The sequence below is a fragment of the Schistocerca piceifrons genome, chromosome 7 (assembly GCF_021461385.2).
Source record: "Schistocerca piceifrons isolate TAMUIC-IGC-003096 chromosome 7, iqSchPice1.1, whole genome shotgun sequence".
Taxonomy (NCBI): Eukaryota; Metazoa; Arthropoda; class Insecta; order Orthoptera; family Acrididae; genus Schistocerca; species Schistocerca piceifrons.
This window is the reverse complement of record NC_060144.1, coordinates 543,758,509-543,770,665: the sequence shown is the minus strand read 5'-3', so window position 1 is coordinate 543,770,665 and position 12,157 is coordinate 543,758,509.

Genomic DNA, 12,157 nt, shown 5'->3' with positions numbered 1-12,157 from the left:
GGGCCATCTGTTTTATTAATAATAATGTCGTTGATGTGACGCGAATCAAGTACGAGACGATGTGAACAATCTTTTTTCTTAACAATATGGAGCGGGTTTATGTACTGACTAACTGCCGGTTCAATAATATCTTGGTCAAGCATAGCTTGCAATTCTTTCTTAACTTGTTCTCTGTGAATATACGGAATGGGATAATGTTTGGCTTTAAATGTGTCGTGCTGTTTAACTTGAAATTCATACATAAAACCGGACATAGTACCAGGGACGTTGTCAAAAACTGGAGCTAGCTGTGAAAGAATTTTTCGTAGTTGCGTGCGTTCGCCGTCTGTATTTGCACTGCTCTGTTTAACTTTATCAGAAATCATTTGTATAACGTCATAGTCGGCTTCGTCTGGAGTATTATAGTTGTGTACGTACGTATCTGTGAACAATGTGGAATGACAGTCTATGTTACATGATGCGGAAATGACCTCTGTACGATTAATTGTTTGTTCTTCTGCAGATAAAGAGTGCTGAAATTCTAAAGCCAGTTGTACATTTTCATCCTTTAACATTAAATAGGAATTTTGAAAGTCAATAATTGCGTCGTGTTGTACCAGAAAATTCGTACCTAAAATAACGTCTCTTGTCAATAAGGGAACAATCCAAAAATTTGAGTGAAATGTATGACCTGCAATACAAAATGATAAATGTGTCTGTAATTTTACATCTGCTCCTTTACCAGATACTGCTCCTTTTACTTTAGCTTTGCCTAATGGTAACGTAGGATAGGTATTCTTTTTGTTACATTCGTTGAAAGTTTCCTCATTTATAACTGACATAGGTGATTCAGAATCGATTACTGCTGAAAATTTGGATGATCCAATCGTTACCTCAATGACAGGGTGGGAAATGGTTTTTTGAATAACTGGTCTTTCCTGCAAAAGAGTGTCTCGGATGTGGTCAAAAGTAATAACATTTTTGTGAACAAGATTCTGCGTGTCAAAAGTATTGCTTGCGTTGCTGGAAGATTCAATCTATACTGTATCTAGTCAAATTCTATCTGACGTGCTATTGTTTGCGGGAGGATGCTGTGGCATTTCAACTATTTGAACTGTTCTGTTATTTCGTCCTGACGTATTACGTTCGGGATGATATCTACTGTCTGGTTCATTCATGATAATCTGTTGTTGCGGATGATTTTGTTGGTGGTAAGACCGACTGTTATTAAACGTACGCTGAAAATTGCGCTCATTATTTTTACGTCTGTCATGATAGTCATTTCTATACGGTGCATTGCGATATGAGTTGAAATGGTGTGTTTTCTGTACGTACTGATTTCCTTGTTGCTGCGCGTTACTATTTGGCGGAGCCGATGCTATACGTGCAGGCGGCGAAACATTAAAGCTTGGTTGACCTTGCACATTACATTGTTGGTTAGGTATGCTAACCGGCTGGTTTTGTTGCTGTTGTTGGGAAAAAAACCTCTATTGTTACCAAAATGCGTCTGCGATAGCTGAAAATTTTGTACATACTGGTGATTACACTTCTGTCTTTCATTAAAATTACGCTGGTGGTCCTCGTCATTTCGCGAGCGTCTAATGAAAATTGTCGCTTTCGGTAAAATTTGTCACGTCAGGTTTTCATTATACATCCTTAATTCTAGATAAATCGATAGTTGAAGAGCTATTTTGATAGATATAAAGGATAGTAGAAGAGAAGGCAGCAGTGCAAAAAACTAAAGATGAAATAGCACTACTACAGCTCAGGGCCCTGTGCACGCTACGGCACATATTCATCGAAGTGTAATGAATTCCATGAGGTCTATTACGCGCTGCAAATAAATTTTAGTTTCTGCGCTACAGGCAAAGCCGGTGAAAATTCAAAAACAAATTGTTGTATCCATGCCAATTCTGGTTTCTGCACTACAGGCCAAGCTGATGAAAATACAAAAACAAATTGTCGTGTCCAGTCCAAAGCGTGTACCTGTGCTCTGTCATTTTTAAATACCTTAGATTTTTTTACGGATAAAAATTGCTTATAATCAACGTTATCGTCTGTGAATGTGTGAACAGGTTTAGGTTTGTGTAACAATCTGTTTGTCTGTGACTGTTCGGAGTCTAAGTCACGTACTCTCTGTAAATTACTTAAGTTATACTGGCTGTGCGGGTGTGACAAATGTTCGGAACGTGGCGTCTGCTGTGACGTGTTAGTGACGGAAACAATTTTCGTTTCTGTCACTTTACGTCAATTTGGCTGTTCTGTTGTTCAAAGCTCTAATCGACTTTCGCATCCAGAATGTGTGAAAGTTCTGGTGACATTAAATTAAACTCGTCGCGTAACTGTGTTGCTTTTTCAGAACGTTGTTCAGTGACTACACTACTTTCATCTCTAAGTAATTTCGTTGTGGCTACACGTGTACGACTTAATTCTTGTGCAACAGATCTAGTTTCTTCACTACTGTTCCTAGCACAAGCCTTAATTTCCTCACGTAATTGTTCTTTAGTATCATGACGTTGCACGGTAACGGCTGTAATCTGTTCATTAAGTTGTTTGCTCTGTTCGTTAAGGTTGTCGTGTTTTTCATTCGACTGTTTGAAACTTTGGTTAAGTTGTTCGCTCGATTCATTAAATCGTTTGAGAAGGTCGTCTTGTTCTTTCTTGATTTGTAGTAATAATGCTACAACTTGATCCCAGCCAAAATTAGCGGCTCTAATCTCTGTACTGTGTGATGGTGTATCTGCATGTGTTACGTTTTGAGTAACCATTTGGTTATTCTGTGATTCTTGAAAAGGTTTGCCAATCGGATGTGCACTGTTGGTCACTACACTGGAATCAAATAAATCTGACGTACTTTGAGTACATTGTTCATCTTCGTTAGAAACAATTATCTGTTCGTTACGTAAATTTTGCAAATCGGGTGTGTCAAGCTGGACAGCGTACATTGTAACGGAACGTGCTGCGTCATCAACTGTTACATTTACTGTGGACATAATTGAATTTGTTTGCTCATCATTAGCATTAAAATCATTACTAGTGGTCGGTACGCACTGATTGTCTGTAAATGGAGGACTATCATTTTTACACAAACTGTCGCTAGTATGATCGGTCAAATTATTCGAGTCAGCTTTTTCACTCATTGCACATCGCGATGTACTGTTAACAGTTTTTTGCGGCATTTTCACTAATCAAAATTAAGCACAAAATGAAACAAAGTCAAAGCAAAAATGAAAAAAAAACACAATTACAACAAAGAGCAATAAATTGCCGATGATCTGTGAAAGGAAGAGTGACAAATTAATAAATGCGTTGCGCCAGATGCAAACTACATATAAGTAAATAAGAGCAGATATATGACTACTTCTCAGAGATTCACAGAGAAATACGATCCTGGCAGGGTCGCCAAGTGTAACCTCCCCACAAAAATAGTAAAAATAATAATGTGGATAGTGATTCTAATTTTAGTGTAACCTCAGAACAAAATTGGTTCACATTTATAACCTCCCTACAGAAATTCATTCACATTTAACCTCCACGCAAAATTTGTTTCCCATTTAATGTACCCACAAAATTCTTTTCTCACTTAATGTAAGCTCGAAACAGAAAAATTCCTAAACCTCGTAATAAAAAAATAAATTCAGTAACCTGGTAAATTTTGAACGACAGCAGTGCTGCGTCATGGCCCTGTAAGATCATTCTGAATAACAAACAAAAATTCTTACCTCAATATAGTTGGCAACTATCTGCTCTTACAATAGCTTTTTCCGACACAGCTCTGTGCAATGCTGGCCTATAGATTTATCATTTATGAAAGGAAGCAACTGATTTTTCTTTTGCAACAATCGGAATAATCATGGATTGGAGAAATTAGTAAATTCTTTAAATGGAAATGAATGCTTGTTAGAAATTACTTTATATAACAAAGATTATTATTAGGACATTTTTAAAAGACTTACATGGGAGTTCACACAACATTACTAGACATGCGCGAGGCTGCTTTTAGCTTATACTATAACGTTCAGGCTCCGCCATCGCTGCACCACGACCGGCCCAGCCAACACGATACACCAGACTGCTCGCTAGCAAGAAATTACTGCTACCCAGTTCCTACTGCATACAACACTGCTCTCTGGTCTGAGATTCTCTTATACCTTACATATCGCAGGCAGCGCATACCTCTTACAAAGTTAGTGTATACCCTAGTACAGTAGAACGAAAGGCGCTCCCTAGAAACACTGTTCCGCGAAGAAGACTTAAAAACTGTAGCTATCATAGCAGCGAAAGGAAAATCTCCAGGCCCTGATGGACTTAGCAAGTTTTATCAAACATATTGACACATTTTGAAAGAGTTAACAGGACACAGCGAATGATGTACGGAACGAAGCTACTGTGCCACCTGTATTCAAAGAGGAAAAGTATGTTCGTCATCCCAAAGAAATGAGGTAGCCCGACGGTTACAAAATAGCGACGCGTCACACTGTGTAACTCCAACCTCAAGTCAGTAACGACAACACTTAAATCCGTATAGAGCCTGTGCTACAGAAATTTCTGGGGACTTATCAACATTTGGCCGTTCCGCGTCGAAACATAGTATTAGCCGCATTGTAACCTCATGGGCCTTATCTGTTCTTCGATCGGATAGATCACAAATACCTGCCGCAAACGATGCGCCTGATGGCCTTTGAGGAACATTTCATCAACATCTTGCACAAACTTAAAGCGGCAGCATCATCGAGTCGAGATACGACTAGGCCATCGCCTGAGAGAGACATGAAAGTAACTAAACGACTATAGTTTACCAGACGAAGTGATGAACAAATTAAGGCCTCGTGCTACGATATCTCCCAGGGTTTATGGATTGCCGAAAGTACATAAGGAAAATGTCCCTCTCAGAACCATTGTTAGTCATCAAGTTCACTCACAGACAGACTGACAGAACATCTAGCAGGGTTGCTAGCATCAGAAGTGGGACATTGTAAAAACCACGCTGTAATCTCGTAGATATTTGTTGAAACATTCTAGAAAATGAAAACTAAAATAGGCCTGAAGGACGTAATATTTAGTCTGGGCATTGTGTCACGTTTACGAAACTGACAGTTGCATGTAATCCCATTGAGATGAAGTCCGCAAGCTGAATGGAACACACTATGGCGCGATGTGCAAGACCGTCTTCACCAACGCGCGTGTATCCTCTGTGATATCTTCCCGTCAATGAAAAAATTTCGAGAAATGTCAAACTGTGTAAGATTCATCTTAGGACCACTATAGAATGTCAGTTTTCTGGTAGAATTGACTCCCTGATACATAGATTATACATGTGGCTCTGCGAAGGAGACATGGGCGTATCTCACGCAGAAACTAGCACTGCTTTGCCGGGCAGCCAGGAGTCATATATTCAGTCGAGAATTGCTTCGACAAGACGAACTCCGAATTCCTCCGAGAAAAAACGACATTGCCATATGGACGATATGTAATAGAAAACAGAGAAGCGTTTATCAGTGACTGCACTGTTTATATCCTCTACGGAAGATCGCAGATGACTCAAACCACTAAAAGATTTTTTGGAGTATGCTCAGAATACTCTTACTATATGTGCTATATAAATCTAATAATTATGGATAACACATATCATAAGGTGAAGCTCACATAGACAGACCAGTTTAAAACGGTAGAGCTATAACTAAGAGAGGCATCACAAGTAGCTTCACCCAGAGACCAATACTTAGACAGTGAATCACATTACTTACTTCCCTCGAGCACATTTATTCTTCGTTTCTAAAGAAACTATTCGGGTTCCTAAAAAGCGTACGGCCGTTACGGACTACAGCAGTTCGCCTTGTAGAAGGATGATTTCTCGATTACGCTAAGGAGCAGATTCCCAAAGGCAGTGGAAATTTTTGTCGTGGTAAGTTCCTATGGGACCAAACTGCTGAGGTAATCAGTCCATAGGTCTAAACACTACTTAGTCTAACTTAAACTAACTTACGCTAAGGACAACACACACACCCGTACCCGAGAGAGGACTCAAACCTCCGACGGCGCGAACCGCGTGAACCGTGGCAAGGCGCCTCCCAGACCGTGCAGCCACCACGCGCAGCAAAGGCAGTGGAGTCAGGATTTATTTGTTCATACAAAACGAAATTTCATAAAGAAGAAGAATATCACATTTTTTAGAAAAGAAATTATCTTTGGTTTCGAAAAGACGAATTTTAAATTTCACAGAAAATAACGCTTATTTTCAAGTTTAAATTGTAAACACAAAGGGACAGTGAAGAGATGGAGCTAGCCAAGGAAGGCAAACAAGGAAAGATATTAGATGATCCGAAAAGGGAGATGGGAGGCTCTAAAAATGAATAAGCGAATAAATACAAGAAAAAATGGAAAAGAGTAGGTAGTGTACGGTAGTGTCTTTGGCTGGTGAAACGCCCTGTTTTTAACAAAAATCATCATAAATTGAGCCCAAGATTTATCGCATAAGAAGTCACCCTCTTTCTGCCAACAGCTTTGGCAAAAAAGGCTGAGGTGCTAACAGAGATTCAGGGCAAGCTCTTGTTAATGAAGCGGGAAACTGCCCCTAAAAGGCAGAAAAATCAGCAATAATCAGTGGTATGCGGATGCAGCAGGCAATGGAAACCACTGTATTAAAGACACGTAATCAGTATCCACAAGACGTGGCCTGTAACTAAAGAAGTGTCATGATGATCTGTCTATTGGCATAAGATTCCAGATTAGATCCCACTTTCGGATCGCCAGGAAGAGACTGTCAAGAAAGAAATGTTAAAGAGAAAAAGGTGGAAACCTCAACGAAAGAGTAACGTTCTACGAGAAGTAGCGTGAAATGTTGGAAGTTTGAATGTGGCGTGGGTGCAACACAAATTTAAAAGGGAGATAGTGAGGGGTCAGTGAAGTGATGAAGTGATGTGGAACGAAGATAAGGATTTCTGGTCGGAAGAATGTAGTACGATTTCAACAGCAGTAGGAAATGGTATAAGGGGAGAAGGATTCGTTAAGATAGGGAAAGAGTGGGTTCCTGTGAACAGTACCGTAATAGAGTTCTTCTCATCCGATTCGTCAGCAAACCAACACCGACAACAATAGTTCAGGTATACGTTGCAACGTCGCAAGTAAATGTTGAAGAAACACAAAAAGTATATGAGGATATTGAACGGGCATCTCAGAATACAAAGTGAGGTGACAATCTAATATTCATGGAAGACGTGAAAGCGGTTGTGGGGGAAGGAGTAGAAGAAAGAGTTACGAGAAAATATGGACTGGGTAGCAAGAATAAGAGGGGTGAAAGACGAGTTCTCCAATAAATTTCAGCTATTAGGAGGGAATACTCTGTTCAGGAGCAGCAGGTGGAGCAGATATACTCGGAAAAGACTCGTAGACACAGGAAGAGTCCACCTGAATTACGAGGGCAGTTCAATAAGTAATGCAACACATTTTTTTTCTCGGCCAATTTTGGTTGAAACAACCGGAAATTTCTTGTGGAATATTTTCAAACATTCCCGCTTCGTCTAGTATAGTTTCATTGACTTCCGACAGGTGGCAGCGCTGCACAGAGCTGTTAAAATGGCGTCTGTAACGGATGTGCGTTGCAAACAACGGGCAGTGATCGAGTTTCTTTTGGCGGAAAACCAGGGCATCTCAGATATTCATAGGCGCTTGCAGAATGTCTACGTTGATCTGGCAGTGGACAAAAGCACGGTGAGTCATTGGGCAAAGCGTGTGTCATCATCACCGCAAGGTCAAGCAAGACTGTCTGATCTCCCGCGTGCGGGCCGACCGTGCACAGCTGTGACTCCTGCAATGGCGGAGCGTGCGAACACACTCGTTCGAGATGATCGACGGATCACCATCAAACAACTCAGTGCTCAACTTGACATCTCTGTTGGTAGTGCTGTCACAATTGTTCACCAGTTGGGATATTCAAAGGTTTGTTCCCGCTGGGTCCCTCGTTGTCTAACCGAACACCATAAAGAGCAAAGGAGAACCATCTGTGCGGAATTGCTTGCTCGTCATGTGGCTGAGGGTGACAATTTCTTGTCAAAGATTGTTACAGGCGATGAAACATGGGTTCATCACTTCGAACCTGAAACAAAACGGCAATCAATGGAGTGGCGCCACACCCACTCCCCTACCAAGAAAAAGTTTAAAGCCATACCCTCAGCCGCTAAAGTCATGGTTACAGTCTTCTGGGACACTGAAGGGGTTATTCTGTTCGATGTCCTTCCCCATGGTCAAACGATCAACTCTGAAGTGTATTGTGCTACTCTTCAGAAATTGAAGAAACGACTTCAGCGTGTTCGTAGGCACAAAAATCTGAACGAACTTCTCCTTCTTCATGACAACGCAGGACCTCACACAAGTCTTCGCACCCGAGAGGAGCTCACAAAACTTCAGTGGACTGATGTTCCTCATGCACCCTACAGCCCCGATCTCGCACCGTCGGATTTCCATATGTTTGGCCCAATGAAGGACGCAATCCGTGGGAGGCACTACGTGGATGATGAAGAAGTTATTGATGCAGTACGACGTTGGCTCCGACATCGACCAGTGGAATGGTACCGTGCAGGCATAAAGGCCCTCATTTCAAGGTGGCGTAAGGCCGTAGCATTGAATGGAGATTACGTTGAAAAATAGTGTTGTGTAGCTAAAAGATTGGGGAATAACCTGGTGTATTTCAATGCTGAATAAAACAACCCCTGTTTCAGAAAAAAAATGTGTTGCATTGCTTATTGAACTGCCCTCGTACATAATGGTCAGACAGTAATTTAGAAATAGTATATTGGATTTTAAGGCATACCAAAGAACAGATACAGACTCAGATCGTAGTTTATTAATGATGAAGACTAAATTAAACTTTAACAGAACCAATCCAAACAACCGTGTGGAACGAATGGGATACTGAACTACTGAGAAATGGTGGGAGGCGATTGAAGTTCGCTAAAGATGTGGATAGTGCGATAAGGAATACCACAGTAGGCAGTTCAGTTGAAAAGTGGACAGCTCGAAAAAGGGCAATGACGAATGTTGGACAAACATTGGTACAAGGAAAGCAGCTGCGAAGAAATTTTACGTAAGGAGAAGTACTTAATTTGAATAAAGAAGAACAAAAATGTTTTAGGAAAGACAGGAATAGAGTAACGTAAACTTATGAATAAAATAAATAAGAAGCCCATGCAATCCAAGACGAAATGGTTGCAGGAAAATTTCGAAGAACTCGAAAAGAAATGATTACCGGAAGGACTGATTCAGCACAAAGAAAATCAAAATAGTATTCAGTGACGTGAAAAGTAAAGGTGGCAACATTAAGAGTGGCGTGAGAATTACAGCATTAAATACAGAGAGCATAGGTGGGAAGATTACATTACAGATGTATATGGGGAAGGAATCGTGTGATGGCTCGATAGAAGTAGAAATTGGGGTGGATATGGAAGAAATAGGGGGGTCCAGTATTATAGCGAGAACTTTATAGAGATATGGAAGACTTGAGATGAATGAGGCGAGGGGCATGGATAACATTCCACCAGAATTTCTAAAACGACTGGGTAAGAGACAACTGCATCTATTGAAGTTGGTCTGTAGAAACTGGGTAAGAGACAACTAAATCTACTGAAATTTGTATGTAGAATCTGTGTGAGAGGCGACATGATATCAGACTTTCGGAAAAATATCATCCACACAATTGGGAAGAAAGAAAGAAAGATAAGGTAACCGAGAGAACTGTCGCACAGTCAGCTTAACAGCTTATGCGTCCAATTTGGTGATAATAATAGCATATAGAAAAATGGAGAAAAGAGGCATAGCTACGTAACTATTAGTATTGCGTTAGGAAAGGTAGAGGCACCAGAGATACAATTCAGAACTTGCGTCTGATGATGGAAGGCTGACTGAAGAAAAATAATGACAAACGTATGCGGTATCGGCCGCCATCCGATCGGCCACACTTCAAAACACACTCGCTGACAGTCAAGATGCCGCGCTAACTACAGCCGCCATTGTGGCGCGAGGCCGCTGCCGCGAACGTTTACGACACTGGCAGGTAAAACCAAGCATCCCTCCCTCCCCCCCCCCCCCCCCTCCGGAGCTCCAGTGATAGGTCTTCTTAACTTCAAAACATCGACGCACGAAGCCCCTTGTGTTTGCAATTTCATAACATTTACAGACTTTCATAGTGGTCACGGATCGTCATCTACGGAATAATAATTGTACTGAAGACTGAATTGTAAACCCTTGTGCCTGTATATATTTCAACATTCAGAGCTGCTGTTAGCAACTGACGCCCAACTGCAGCGAAGAGAGTGATCAGTCACTTTTACTATTTTATATTAAATGTAGAATAAATCAATATCTGAATTCTCTGTCCCCGGGCTGCATCAGTTCCTCGCTTCTGTATCCTCTAGTGGCGGCAATTGCTTGAGGACTTCGGGGTTGCGCACTCCTAATATCTGTCACGTTAAAGAATGCAATATGTAAGTATCTCTAATAAAAAAAAATCTACTCTTAATTTTCGTTTATCACCAGCTCATGTATGCGAATGATAAATGTTTTTAGAATGGATAGACTACCGGCTCCTATAAGCGAATGGTGGATGTTTTTGGAATAGCTTGATTGTTAGACTGTCGGCGAACCATCCCGGCAGTTTAAAGGCAGGCAATGGACGCATGCGGAAGAATGGAAATGTAGGGAGTTGGGTGGGGGGAGCGCGTTGTGTAAACCTACTTGGGACGACATCCGCGCGAAACGGACGTTAAAGCGCCATGCCTTTGGTAATGATTTTGCTGTTTCGTTGTGAATCAGATTGTTTGAATGTGTGACCTAATGGAGAACTGATGTGCTTGTTTCCTGTTTAAAGTGAGTGGTTGAAACAGGGTAAACAGTATTTCAACTGTTGGTGGACAAAATCTTGCTTTTGAGAGAAAGTAGGACCTGAAAAGGATAGGACCGCCAAGACCTGATTTAAACTTTGTACAAACTCAAAATACGTGCAAAAGCAAAAGTAGTTTTACCAGAAAATTTACTGCTTCTTTATACACTCCTGGAAATTGAAATAAGAACACCGTGAATTCATTGTCCGAGGAAGGGGAAACTTTATTGACACATTCCTGGGGTCAGATACATCACATAATCACACTGACAGAACCACAGGCACATAGACACAGGCAACAGAGCATGCACAATGTCGGCACTAGTACAGTGTATATCCACCTTTCGCAGCAATGCAGGCTGCTATTCTCCCATGGAGACGATCGTAGAGATGCTGGATGTAGTCCTGTGGAACGGCTTGCCATGCCATTTCCACCTGGCGCCTCAGTTGGACCAGCGTTCGTGCTGGACGTGCAGACCGCGTGAGACGACGCTTCATCCAGTCCCAAACATGCTCAATGGGGGACAGATCCGGAGATTTTGCTGGCCAGGGTAGTTGACTTACACCTTCTAGAGCACGTTGGGTGGCACGGGATACATGCGGACGTGCATTGTCCTATTGGAACAGCAAGTTCCCTTGCCGGTCTAGGAATGGTAGAACGATGGGTTCGATGACGGTTTGGATGTACCGTGCACTATTCAGTGTCCCCTCGACTATCACCAGTGGTGTACGGCCAGTGTAGGAGATCGCTCCCCACACCATGATGCCGGGTGTTGGCCCTGTGTGCCTCGGTCGTATGCAGTCCTGATTGTGGCGCTCACCTGCACGGCGCCAAACACGCATACGACCATCATTGGCACCAAGGCAGAAGTGACTCTCATCGCTGAAGACGACACGTCTCCATTCGTCCCTCCATTCACGCCTGTCGCGACACCGCTGGAGGCGGGCTGCACGATGTTGGGGCGTGAGCGGAAGACGGCCTAACGGTGTGCGGGACCTTAGCCCAGCTTCATGGAGACGGTTGCGAATGGTCCCCGCTGATACCCCAGGAGCAACAGTGTCCCTAATTTGCTAGGAAGTGGCGGTGCGGTCCCCTACGGCACTGCGTAGGATCCTACGGTCTCGGCGTGCATCCGTGCGTCGCTGCGGTCCGGTCCCAGGTCGTCGGGCACGTGCACCTTCCGCCGACCACTGGCGACAACATCGATGTACTGTGGAGGCCTCACGTCCCACGTGTTGAGCAATTCGGCGGTACGTCCACCCGGCCTCCCGCATGTCCACTATACGCCGTCGCTCAAAGTCCGT